The sequence below is a fragment of the Rattus rattus genome, chromosome 14, assembly GCF_011064425.1.
Source record: "Rattus rattus isolate New Zealand chromosome 14, Rrattus_CSIRO_v1, whole genome shotgun sequence".
Taxonomy (NCBI): Eukaryota; Metazoa; Chordata; class Mammalia; order Rodentia; family Muridae; genus Rattus; species Rattus rattus.
In genome coordinates, this window is record NC_046167.1 from 58506015 (window position 1) to 58519218 (window position 13204).

Here is a 13204-nt window from a genome sequence, read left to right on the forward strand (position 1 = left end):
GATGAGAAATTTATTGTTTCAGTCATTGTGTCTTTGCTTTAATGGCTATATTTTCTTTATTATTGTGTTGTATAATTTTATTATAATGTCTTTTGGTAAGTTTTCAGTTCTCTGTGGAGATGTTTTAATATTTATGAAATACCAACACATAGTTTTATGTAATGCTGGGTAGCAGTTTTGGAAAACAGTTTCAGAAAAGGTATAAAGAGATTTCCCTTGTTCTGATTTGACTCACAAGTCTAGAGTTCCCTCTATGATTAAGGTGTACATCCCTCTTTCAAATTTCTAATATATCCATTCTCTTTCTTGTCTGTATCCTTTACTGAAAATTAATCCCACACTCTCTAATGTTCATTGTAAAGACTATTTCCAAGTCTTTCCAAATTTTCCTAGTGCTGGGATTATGAGCACATGGTGCTACAGATGTCCTTTAAATGGATGCTAAGGATCAAATTAAGTTCGCATGCTTGTTCAACAAGCCCCTTAGTCACTGAGCCACTGCTAAGGTTTTCAGGGTAATTCTAACATAGTTTCTGAAACACCCTAAGGTTTTCAAGGTGATACTAATGCAGTCTCTGAAACACAAAGGAGTTTCTGCTAGATGTTTGTGATTTGTGATTCCTGTCTTTGATAATTTTCCTGTGAATTGAATAAAAGCACCACACTATAGATACAGATGCTAGAACACAGTTCTTATCTACCACAGACTAACAGATGTTTTTTTTTCTGAGCCAAATATGAGTGATTATGTCTCAGAAGTACAGATCAAGATGCTCAAAATGACACGTTCCAACACAAACTTTCCACAACTCCACGATAGAATAGAGTTAGAAAGCCAAACACTTTCCAGCATCATCAAGTAGATGTGCTGTGGCCAACAGGAAAGTCTGTCCTCTCACTGCAGAGGACATTGGTTTCCAGCATCATCAGGTAGATGTGCTGTGGCCAACAGGAAAGTCTGTCCCCTCACTGCAGAGGACATTGACTTTGGGCTTGATAGAACCTGGAGGTTTGTTAAAAATCTTTACAGGTATTTTAAAACTGAGAATTTGAACTGATGGTCAAAAGGATTGCTAGGTCAGGCACCAGGGTGGAAAATGGATGAGTGTCCAGAGCATTAAAGATGGGTAGCGGGGTTGGGGATTTAGCTCAGTGGTAGAGCGCTTGCCTAGCAAGTGCAAGGCCCTGGGTTTGGTCCCAGCTCCGAAGGAAAAAAAAAAAAGAAAAAGAAAAAAGAAAGATGGGTAGCCCAGGACAATTTGGTTCTGACTCTAGATCAGTACAATTTTTTACAGAGAGGAAATTCTAATCAATACATCCCCATGGAATCATTAATACCGGTGTGCTAGGTCACAAATGTCACAGGAGCTCCACCACCACATGAAGACCTACAGCAATCCCAGGATGTTTTCCTCCAGATTCTTCTTCCTCTTGTGCATTCCTTTGATCTCGTCAGATCTACCTGATGCATACAGCACGCTCCAAAAGCTCCTTCTATGTGGGGCAGAGAAGGGATTCAAAGCCTGAACTTCTTGGTCTGGAGGTTATGCTTAGGCTTCCAGAAACTTGGGTATCTTTCTTTACCCTGTTAGGTATGATAATTTAGGACTCAACCTGTGTTTAGGATACAGATTGACAGAGGGGTTTTGTCCATGCAGCTTATTTCATGGGGACTGGAGCTCTATGATATGAATTCTGAGTGTCCCATTAGACTCTTGGCAATGATTAGGTCCACTAACAAAGTCCATTCACTTGCTCTTCTTCTGTGTGCCTCCCGGTGAGGTCATGACAGCTGTTGTTTTACCTCTTGCTTTACATGTCTTTAAAGGAGTCCTGAGAAATGCCCCACTCTCTTTCCCTTGGCAAACAGCTCTGACTTACAGAGAACAAAGAGTCAGGTAACTCCCCTGCATGTTCCCCGCATGCACGCACACGCCAAACCTCAGCTTGCAGGACATTTGTACTCACTTATGAAACCGGTGAGTCACCATGTCTGCAACTGTCACTTTTAAGTTATGTCCCAGCTGCATTCTCTCTCCTACTTGGCTCATTTTGTAATGGGAAAAACCAGGCTTTCGATGGCCCAGGTGGGAATTTTATCTGGTTCACTTCTGTTATTCTTTTTCTTAAGTACATAGTGCTCAGTTGTTACTGTTTGTGTTGTCTGGGATTTGGTCAGGGGGTGTAAGACAGAGACTTTTGTGGGACAGGGAGTGTGTAGCTCTTATACATTATACTGATGTACATCGATATTATGGGACGTTGTCACAATCACCAAAGGCCCTTCATAAGGAAACTGTACAGGTTTACAGATTCATGATGAATGATAGCTTGCTAAAGGGTTTAGCAGGTGGTGATTACCTAACGGTAGACTTAAATTGTTTTAATGAAATATCTGCCAAACTCAAAGAATATACCTACCTCCAGTAGCACTTTTTGCAGAAAATAATCTGTGTTGAAAATTTTTGCTCATGGTTTTACTCTACCATAAAACTATTCTATTCATATTCTAAATATCTATTCATAAAACTGACTTTGAATTAAAATTGTTGTCAGGGGAAAGGGAAGTTTGGTAGCTTTGATTGGAGCTCTTAAAATGGAGTCAGGAGTTGTTAGAACTCAGACAGACCTGAACAGGGATGAAGATATACAAACTTGACCAATACTCAAGGGCGAGAGGCTGTTTTTGGAACACAAAGAGCCTTAGCTGCTCAGAGACTAAGGATGTGTCAGCCCCTTCTACCTGACAGCTGAACTTTTGCTAGTACGAATCGCCATCCTTGAAGAACAAGCGAGGTCACCCAATGGAACTGTAATTTTGTAAGATCTTGGACAGATTATTTTTTTCAACAGTTTTATGCAGCACTGGCTGCTCTTGACTTTATTCTACAGTTAAAATAGAAATTGACTTGATCCTCCTGCCTTTACCTCCCAAATACTGAGGTTATACACCTGTCACTATGCCCAGTTTTGGAACGGAATTCCTTTGTTTTTGTGTGTGTGTGTGTGTGTGTGTGTGTGTGTGTGTGTGTGTGTGTGTGTGTGTGTGTGCCCATGCTGGTTCAGAGGACAACCTCCATGTGGGTTTTGGGATTAACATAGATTGTCTAGTGTGACAGAAATTGTCTTAACTTGACAGACCATATTGCCAGCCCAGATTTATTTGTTTTTAATAGAGTGTGTGTATGCACACGTGCATATGAGTGAATGTTATGTATGCATATATGCATGTGTTTATGTCTTTATTTCCATGCATATGAATATGAGGCACATGTACCACAGCACATGTGTGGAAGTGAGATAATAACCTTGAGTCTTCCTCTTCATCTTAGAGGCAGGGTCTCCTGTTGTACCTATGATAGGCTTCTCCTGGCTTCACCCTCCATTTTCTACATTAGTTAGGCATTCCAAATGTGTCTACATTGTATGGCCCTACATGGATTCTGGAGATCCGAACTCAGGCACTCACACCCGCAGAGCAAATGATTTAACCTCTGAGCCATCTCCCAAGAGGGACCAGACTTGAAAGTTGCTTGAATCTGTGCTTTCCCATACTGCCATACTTTTTAGCTTCTGATAAATTTAAGTTTCTTTATTTTCAACTGGTTTGACTTTACTCTAGGTCAATATAATATAGCAAAGAATTTTTTTACTTTGCTTCTGCTAGACTTGATGAGCATTTTGATAATGTTATGAAATTGGAAAGAAGATAAAGAAGGAATTAATTTTAATACAGAAAAAACTAGTCATTGAATATAATAGTATTGGTAAATAATACACAAATACAAGAAATAGAAAAGCAAAAGGTAATCAACAGCTAGCTTCATACATTAAAACCTTGCTATTTAATGAATAAAAATGAGACCTTTCTGCCCTCACAAAGTTAGTGTCTTAATGAAGAGAGTGAAACATTAAATAAAGCACATGCACTTACATATATGAATACATGCATATATGAATTATACATACATGCTACATCCATGGTGACTGGTACTAAAGAGTAATTAAAAGAAACAACACAGCACACAGGGTACGGGAGGCACAAAGATGTGGGAACTGCTATTTTTCTGGGAGATTGAAGGGATGGTATGTCAGTGGAGTCATAATCAAGCTATGTGAGGATCTTCAAATCAATTCCCCATGTAAAGACACCCAGTGGGTTCAATGCACCGAGATTTCGGTGCTCCACAGAGCGCTGTAACAGATGGGAGGAGAGGCAAGCCATCATATTTGTTCATATTCCATTGACGTAGCTGAGTGGCACAGTTGGGAAACTTGTAAGCGATAGAAGGCTTTTGTCTAATAGTTCTGGAGGTGGAGAAGTGTAAAAGCACAGTGCTGGCCTCTGGTGAAGGACTCATCCCAGATTATGACATAGTTTAATACCAAGCACACGTGTGTATGGCAAAGAATCACTCTGGCCCAAGCAGAATTAATTTGTTCACCTTAACGTGTCTTAAGAGTCCCACCTTTGAGTGCTTTCTAAGGACAATTCATTTTCATCCTGGGTTCTTTCTTTGGGGGGGGGTGAGTTATTCCAAATATGGAAGCAGAGTTTATGGAGGGCTCAACAGTTCCCATTCACAGGGTCTGTGAATTTCATTGACTTTAAAAGAATTCATGTTAGTGTTAGTGAAAAACAAATCTCACACCAGAGGAGGTGCGTGTAAGAAGCTAGTCTATGATGTTGTTGCTCTTGGAAACTAAATATAGAAGATTCTAGAAGCATTTAATGAATTAACTTAAAATTACTATGGCACCTATTTCTTAAGAGTCTAGTGTAACAGGTAAAACTGTGTTAGCATTTCTGTAGTAAAACATGAAAATGATTTAGTGAGACACAAACAGTGGCTTGTAAATTTAAGTTGCTTTCTCACCAAAGGAAGGGAAGTGATGGTGACTCACGCTAGCGATGGGAAGGCATGCATGAGAGCTTCCATGTTCTCATTCCCAGAATGAGGAATTGAACACTTGGATAGTAGCAAGCAAAGCAGGGATTTATTAAGTAAGGACACACTTCCAAAGGAGGAGGCTGGGCAGAGTGGGGACATGTTCAGCAGGTCAAAAAGCAACCCTGTTCAAAGAGCTTGCTTTTGAAGCTACCATAGCTCAGGGTTTCTGGGTTTTCTGCATAGTATGGGATTTCTATGGTTTGCTTAGTGTTCTCTACACAACTTCATGTGTCACGTGTCCCCTTGAACATTTTCATTTTTTTGTGCAGGGGTATACACTGTAGTATTATACTGAGCTACAGGTCACAAACGTAGTGTGCCTCTAACCCTGTACCAGGGGTGTGGCTGAATTTTCCAGCCTCCTCTTCTGCCTACTATTTCTGCATGTTCTGCTATTGTAAGGCTCAGGATTAGGCCTTCCAGACCTCAGACTCAACCATATTATCCTACCTCCGTAATACAACAGCATCTTGACTTTCCAAGGACTTTGGACTACACATATTTAGACCAATTACTGTAAACCTGGATAATACTTGCCCCATCTTTGTGTACAGAGTCCCTGTAAATACTGTTCATTAACCAGTGGCATTAATATATGTTTTTCACTGGAAAGAATTATTTGAATACAGATTTCAAGTGACCAAAAGATGAAACAATAATTTAAAATAAATGGATCTATAGCAGCATTCTTACAAGCCGTGTCTTAGTCTCACAAAACCAGAATGTAGGAACTTAGTTAACTCACTTCTTTTTCCACTGTAGTCTAAAACTCAGTTGTGGTGTCTGGCTTGCCTAACCTTTCTTTTCTTTGTCATCTTTGTATTGGGACTTGGGGTTTATAGGCCACACATTTTCTTCACAATCCCAACCAAAGCCCTTGCCTCTGATTATTAATCCATGAAGGACTTAAAAAAATCTTATGAAAGCCATAAGCTTTCATCAGCATGGGAGGGAGACTTTATGGTATAAAGATCCTCTAGACCTTTAAGTTGTGCACTTTCTAAGTATGTATTTTATATGCATAACAGAAGCTAGAACAATCAGCACACTTCCAAAAGCCATGTAGCACCTGGAAGGGAGCCTTCAGAAACTGTACATTTGACAGAGGATTTGTGGCCTCAGGGTCCATTGAGTAGCTGATGATCCAGCTCTCTCTGGTAAACCCATAAGTAGCCTAGGGAGGCTTCGTCATTCTCATTATACCAGAGGTACACATCAGGCTTACACAGGCCATATTGGATCCAGCCAGTTTTGGGGGCCCTTGTGTTTTCAGCTAACTGCCACATGATCCTTGTGGTCCTGAATCTCCTTAGCCTCTGGCCACCAAAAAGATTGCCTCTTTTTTTCTCAGTGACAAACTAGACTACCTTGTATATTTGTGTGTGTTTGTGTGTGTGTGTGTGTGTGTGTGTGTGTGTGTGTGTGTGTGTGTGTGTGTGTGTATGATAGACATGGGAAACAGTTTGTTGCCCAGAAAATTATTTCATCTCCAGTTCCTTACTGCATACTCTTCTTCTGTTTTATGTAGATAGAAAGGGTTTAGAAGTATTATCTTTTTTTTCCAGGTTCATCATAATCAGCATATAGATTAAGGCACAGGAAAATCAAATTATTTCTGAAGAAAGTAGATAATGTAATGTTTAGCAGTCTATAGAAAAGGAAGATAGGATTTTGATAGGATTATGAAATGGTTTGACATCTTATCACACATGGAAAATAAAAAAAACTGTATATATGTATGTATGTATGTATGTATGTATGCTATATGTATGCATGTATGTATGTATGTGGAAAAAATAATTTAGGAGGACAATTGCCACTCAGTCATATTGCTACATGTCCCCTTCTCAGATTACTGTGAAGAGGGATGATGGGCCTCTGAGGTTTTCCAGTAGTTACCTCAGACTTATTCATCCTCTCCTTTGGGTTAATCAGAAAGTTTAGTATGAAGAAATCTGATTGGTATGATGTATTCACCAGACTGCACTAGGAGATTAGTATTCTTTAGACAATGATGACTTCTTGGGTTTATCTCTGCTTGAGATATGATGACTCTGTGGAAGTTAGGATCCATTCTTGGGGTTCTTAGTCTCACTGATAAAAGAATTTAAGAATGGACTCAAACAGAAACCCTGGGATAATTTTATCAGCATAAAAATACCCCAGCAAAACAAAAAACAAATAAACAAACAAACACCCTTCTGGACAGTCAAGCTGTAAACTTCAAGAGCTGCCCAGAAGTGGAAGAGAAATTACACTTTATTGAGCAGTGTGGAAAGGTGGATAGACTTACAGAGCTATATGGACATATCCCTATAGGCTACTACACTAGCTGGAGTCTGGGGAGGTAAGAGTATACTATTGCAAAAAAGGACTAATTAATTATTCCATCTATCGATTTAGCATGACTTAAAGGAACCTGCCTCCCTAGACGGGGTTTCTTGGTCAAGTGATTGACCCACCCAACTGGAATGTTAGGTTTCTTTCCAGGTCAGAGATTCTATTCTCTTGATGGGGAGTGGAGGGTTCTACTCTAACAGTAAACCTTTCACAAGTACACTGTTTGAAAGACTCAAACATTTGTTTAATTTGCAATAGAATTAAATAAAAATCCTTCTCTATTATCTACCCAAAATAAGACATGTAGTATACATTACAAACAAATTTTCCGATATTAATGATAATTTCCCATCTGCCACAATTACTGACTATATTTTATTTTATGCTAATATAAAAATAACCAAAGTCAGAGTGGCTTAAATAACAAAGTTATTTCTATCCAGTTATATAAACTAAAAGGCCAACAGAGAAGACACACCCCCCACCCCCACCAATCCCCACAGTTTGCACATGGTGTCTTTTCTCTGGGACATCTAGGTCTTAATCTTACCTTCTAATAAAGATTCTGTAATAAGTTTAGCTTAAGTCTGAATACAACAACCTCATTTTAGCCCAGTTATCTCAATAAAGACCCTATTATACTCAAGTTCCCATGAAGAAGTCTTAGGGTTAAACATGTGGACTTGGGTGTCATCTAACTCAGTCAACAACACTGGCTAAAATAAATTATGCTTCAAGGTTAAGGAATTATTTAATCTCTGCTATCTAAGGCTTTTGAACAGTTATGAATTCTATGAGTTCTCGTAAGAATGTGTCCCATCAGGTGATATACAGTGCTTTTGTGAGAGTGGATACAAAAGTGATTCATAGGTTCCATTGACCCTCCCAAAATTCTTACCTGAAGTGAAGAGTAAGCTGTAGAAGTCATCCCAACGTCTTCAAAGCTGAGTCTTTTTTTGTAATTAAAATGTAAGAAGCAGGTGCTGGAGAGATGGCTTAGTGGTTAAGAGCACTGACTGCTCTTCCAGAGGTCCTGAGTTCAAATCCCAGCAACCACATGGTGGTTCACAACCATCTGTAATGGGATCTGATGCCCTCTTCCAGTGTGTCTGAAGACAGCTACAGTGTACTTACATACAATAAATAAATAAAACTTTTAAAAAATGTGAGAAGCACAAACATGGCTGGAGTAAGAAGAGGTGGAGTACAAACAGGTAAGGTCTGGATACAAAGGAACTATCAAAGAGCAAGTGCCAGTTTCAGACGCCTTAGACCAGGCACGATGTAGCACACCTGTGATCCTATGCCACAGGAGGCAGGTGCAGGAAGACCAAGATTTCAATGTTCTCCTCTGCTGCAGAGTGTGCTTGGCAGTCAGCCTGGGAAATGGTGAACGCTGGTGAAGAGATAACCCAGCGAAAGTTCTGTAAAAGCAGGTCAAATGAAGCTCATCATTTACAGAAAGGAAAACTGATCCTATAGACAATGCTCAGATTCGTGTTTTGTTAGCTTCATACAAGCTTGAGTCATCTGAGAAAGGAGACCTCAACTGAGAAAAATTCCTCCATTAGATCATGTGTAGTGTTGTTTTTTTTAAATTAATAATTGATGTTGGAGGCTCCAGCCAACTGTGGGTGGTGCCATCCATAAACAGCTGATCCTGGTTGGAATAAGAAAGCCAGTTAAGTAAGCCATGAGGAGTAAGCAAGCCACTGAGCAGTATGCCTTCATAACTTCTGCTGCAGTTCCTTCCTCCAGGTCACCACCTTCATTTTGTATCTTGAGTTCCCCCTGTGGTGGATTGACACCTGGAGCTATGAGCTGAAATAAACCATAGAAACCCAAGCAGGGAAATAGGACAGTTTTCCCTTCTTAGGTAACAGCAGAAACAAAGTCAGAATAGAAGTTCTAAGACATGTGTAAGTCCACCCCCTATTCAAATTTTCTGTACTTTCTCTATGGCTCAGCCAGCACCTGCCTACTGTAACACAATTTTCACAGAAGTATATATTTCAGAACTTTTTTGACCCTAGAGTTTTGTTTTGATTTTTAGACATAATTTAATTTTTACATTTATTTTTAAATATCATATTTGTATATTGTATTAACATCATTTCCTCCTCCTCTCACCATGCTGTCTTGCGCCCCCTCAAACTTACGCTACCCTTTCTTTAATTACTGTTATTCCACACACACACACACTGAGCTATAAATAGGTAAAAACACTCTTCTGAGTCCATTTAATGGTACTTGCATGTGACTAAGTTTTTTAGGAGTTGGGGGGCTTGACATTGGATAACAAATTAGAGGACTCATTCTTAGGGAAGACTAAGCCCTTCTCTCTCAGCAGTCATTGATTGCCAGTAGCTCTTGATCTAGGTGTGGGGCTTTGTAAGATTTCTCCCACCCACACTGGCGTGTTAACTGGTGGTGTCATTGTCTAGATCTTGATTAGTGCAGCTGTGTTGTTACTAGTTCATGGGTGTAACTTCCCAGTCATAGACACAAGACAAGTCTTGCAGTAGACGTCCTGACTCTTGCAACCTTTACTGTGATGTTCCTTTAGATGTAGGGCTCCTGTTTGTGATGTTTTGTTTGAGACAATGTCTCACTATGTGGCCCTGATTGGCATGCAACTCCCAATGTAGACAAGCTGACCTCAAACTCAGAGATCTACCAACCTTTTTGTGTAGGTCTCTTAGATAGCCGTGTTTGCTACCTTAACCTTTAACTCCAGTACTCACTCTGTAAACCTGACTCTAAAGGCAGACTGCTTTGTAGGAAAATGTCCTTTTCTTTTGGCTGTGATGAATACTTTCCGTGTGCTTTATAATGTACTTCCATAGAGCTGAGCATGGTGGAGCAGACCTGCAATTCCATACTTCGAAAGCAAAGGTAGGAGGGTCACTCAAGTTTGAGGACAGCCTGTTCTACTTAGTGAATAGTTAGCAAACAAACTGACATCTGAGGAGATGGCTTCAAGGTTTAAAAAACGCTTGCAGAAGACTCAGGTTCATGTCCTAGCATCAGGTGGAGCAGTTCATGATCACCTGTAACAGCAGCTCCAGGGATCCAGTGCTCTCAGCTGACCTGTGTGGGCATCTGCACAGAGCTGCACATTTTTACTCTCTAACACATATATGCACATAGGTGAAATACAAATGAAAACCAAGCCAACAGTCACAAAAATCAATCAAATAAAACTTCAAACTAAACTCAACAAAATTTACGTATTCTTTATCTGATAAAGTGTGGTAGTGATTGGACTTAAAGCAGAAAACTTGTGTGTGTGTGTGTGTGTGTGTGTGTGTGTGTGTGTGTGACCACATGTGCATGCATATGCTCATGTATGAAGCTTTGAGCCATTCAGTGCATATAGAACTCTGTCTGTTCTAAATCTAATGACTATCCACATCCATAGATGCTAGCAAGCCACTGAGGTGAAATTACCTGTGAAAAGGTGGAACCGCCTATACAAGCCACCATCGGTAAGAAAGAGAATTACAAAATTACAGGGAAAATTTCCCCCTTTTCCATTTCAAACAAAGCTCTAAGGCCAAGTATCTACTGTCTACTTTACTGATATATGCTTTGTGGAAGTTTTTCAAAAAAGAAAATGATCCAAAATCAGGGAAAAATAAAATGGTAAGGAAAGAATACTTCCAGTGTCAAAATGGAGTATTGATACAGGAAGAAGTGATCACCTCCTCCACAGAGGATGATTAAAGGTTGAAGCAATGAAAAGTTGTCTCGAATTGAAATCAAGGGTGGAAAAAGGTTGCTTGGTGTCTATCTTTAGGCAAGGTAATATTATTTTATTACACAGTGTTCACTTTTATCTTTATACGATCTGAAATGACAGTGTTTATTGTAAGTGTTCCACTCAGTTTATAAACTGTCTTGTGCCTGTTAAATACCTATGAGATGCCAGCCTTTTACCCCTATTGCTTTCCATTGAAAAGATCCGCTGAATTTGAGCCCATTTGCTGAATAAAACATCATACAATCAACAGGATGATTTTCATTCCTTACCGTTTCTCCCTGGGGAAGGCACTTACCCTAAGAACTATGTTGCCTGATGACAAGTAGGCGCCTTCCTGACTTTGATAGCGTCCAACGCACTGAGTCGCCTAATTTGCATCTCTCTACTAAATGGTTTTAATTAATTTTGCATTGTGCTTACTGACTAGTTTTAATTAGCAGTTAAATCAGCTCAGTTAACGAAAAAAATGAAGGTGTTTATATGAATGCAAATCACAGTGAGTTCTCAGGGCACAAGTTGCAAACTTGTTCCAAGCCATTGAGGTTGGATTTCTTCAGGCTTCATCAAAAATATTTAATATAAGAATATATAAAAAGTATTTCTTAGGTTATTTTTCCCTTCCTAAACTATGGGCCGTTCTGACTTATACACTGACCTTTCCTTACACTACTCTGTTTTGGTCTGTACCAAGGCATGTTTTGGGAGTAGGTCAAAGACAGACACAGAGCATATGAATTTCAGAAATGGCTTGGACACTTCTGGGGCCTTTTGGTGCTTCCTTAGAGAAGTTGCCTGGGGCAGCCAGGACACAGAAGTGCTGAGAATTTTCTATAAACACAAAATGCAATTCGGTTGTATTTCTTGGTTCCTTAGTTCCTTGGTGATTTTCAGGATCAACGAACGATGAAAAGGGAACAGGGTGTTGAGATGGGGTGGGGTGGGAACAAAAGGGCAGGGAGAAAGAGGAGAAGGAGTGCTTGGAAGCAGGAGATAGAAGTCTCAACTAACCTGGACCCTCGAGATCTCTCAGACACTGGACCACCAACCAGGCAGCATACACCAGCTGATATGAGGCCCTGACACATATACAGCAGAGGACTGCCTGGTCTGGCCTCAGCGAGAGAAGATGGACCTAACTCTCAAAAGACTTGAGGCCCTAGGGAGTGGGGAAGAATAGTGGAGTGGGGGTCGAGGGTGGGGACAGGGCAGGGGGAGGATGTATGGGATGAGGAACAGTCAGAGGGCAAACTGGAAGGAGGATAACGAGTGGACTGTAAAAAAGATTAAATAATAATAATGGTGATAATAATAATAAACAATACTTTTGTATGAAATGCTCAAAAATTGAAAGTTAAAATCAAAACTAAATGATTACTAATATTGATATTGTAGAGAAGGTAGTTGCTCTTTTAATGTGGCTACTCCTGTGAGCATCACCCCATGGGTGTGTCTATATACACAGGTAAGTATGTATACAATTATATGTAATTAAAACCTATTACTATTATACCTATCATCTATGTATACAATATAATACAACACAATACAATACAATACAATACAATACATGGTTTGTACCATGTATTTATGCTCCACTTTCTCCTTCACTTAACACTGTGTTTGGGGAACTTATATGTGCCTTGATCTGAAAGTGCTCAACCACAGTATTTAAGTGATCAGATAAAGTTACATTTAAATAAAAGAATCCTAGCACATTTCTCTGGTCTTCTATGGTCATAGAGCTTGTTTAGTTTTGATTTTGTACATAGACATTCGATTCCTATGAGTAAAAATTACATTAAAGTAAGCATTTGTAGGACTATTTGGGTTAATGTCCTATTTCTTCTTTGAATTAAATAAAACGAAAAATGATTTTAAGGCGATAAGAATAAAGATGGATTTGGCCAACTTCTAGGCCCCAAAGTGTTACTAAGATATGGTCCATCCTTTTCAGTGAGGTATTCTATCTCTTCATTAAATACATGTTTTTGATTTTTTTTAAATCTCTATACTTGCTCCTTAAAACATTTCATGGTGGCAAAACATTACCACACGAGTCAAACATGGCACCATCTAGATATTGCTATCCATTCTTTATCCTAATTTTTCTTTCCATTCAATCTCATACCATTGTGCTGCATGAAATAAT